Consider the following 1499-nt stretch of genomic DNA (forward strand, 5'->3'; position numbering starts at 1 on the left):
GTCGGCAGGGCAGTCGTCCGCCGTACGACGGTCAGCAGCACGGCAGCAACAACAGCCTGCACTCCTTCTGCAGCGGCGGGCAGTCATCTTCCAGCGGCGGGCAGGGCACTTACGAGCGGGATCGTCCAACTTGTCAAATCTGTCAGAAAACAGGACACACCGCTGTTCGTTGCTGGTTTCGGTATGAGGAGAGCCGAAATAGTGATAACCGTGCCAATTATGCATCTCAAGCCGGCCCTTCCACTGAATGGCTGTTGGATACTGGGGCCAACACGCACGTTTTAAACCTCGAAATTCAAAAAGTTTCACATAAAATAGGACGAAGAGAGTAACATTTAATTTAGCGGTAATAGTTTAATAATCATTAAATTTGTATCTTTAGCGGCAATTAACACTCTTTACAAAAATCCAATGGATAAAAATAATTAACTAATATCAATAAAAAATTTAATCCTTTTAATTAACGTGTATACTCGTCGTCCCCAAACATTGTTTTAATTGTAGAGCAATTATATAATACACAGATGCTATGCTTTTTATAGAAGTAAACATAACTAAAAAAATATAGATTTAAAAATGATGTAAAAAGAAAAGGGCATGTAGATTAAGTTAAAAAGTCGGCATTTTATTGTGGAAATTCGAAGTTTGATCGGTACACCAATATTTTTTTAAAAGCAAAAAAATAAATGAAATAAATTACTTGGCCACATCAGAGACTTGATTTAGAAGTTAAGAACCACCTAAGTAGTAGTAATAGGCCACTTTTAGTCACTGTTTGGAAATGGTTTGAACTGCAAGGATACAAAATATGATTCTTCCTTTAGAATGACAAGAAAACACATTTTTATTGTTGTTCTAGAAGGAGATCATGCTTAATTATTCACATTAAAAGTAATTATCATGTCATTACCAACACTTCAATCCCCTTTTTTTCTTCTAATATATGTTCTTGTCTCCATTTCAATAATTAAAGGTGTTAACCACCTTTTCCTTTGAAATTAAGCTTGAAAGACTAAAATAATAGGCGGAGCCATCTTGGTATAAACGGGTTCAATCGAATCCTCTTTGACGAAAAATTATACAATTTATACATGATTAAAATAATATTTATGAATATATAGTAGATGTCGGACCCTCTTCACCTACTCCGTGTGTCTATTTTTACGAATTTTGAACCCCCTAATTGAAAATGCTGGCTTTACCACTGTGAACTACTGTGTAAAAATACATGATTTTTTTGGGTGTGTTTGTACGAAGGAAAATGTTTTCCATGGAAAATGTTTTCCAAGAAAATATTTTCCTGGAAAACAAGTAGATTTTGTACTTATTTTCTCATGTTTGGTTGGTGAGTAGAAAATATTTTCCGAAAATGATTTTTAATGTTTGATTTTTGAATGAAAAATATTTTTGAGAGACATCTTTTATTTTACTAGAGTAGAAAACAACCTACGCAATTGAAAATATTTTTTAAAAACAATTCTTTTGGGGGGTAGGGGGTG

Source organism: Solanum pennellii, chromosome 7 (genome assembly GCF_001406875.1).
Source record: "Solanum pennellii chromosome 7, SPENNV200".
Lineage (NCBI taxonomy): Eukaryota > Viridiplantae > Streptophyta > Magnoliopsida > Solanales > Solanaceae > Solanum > Solanum pennellii.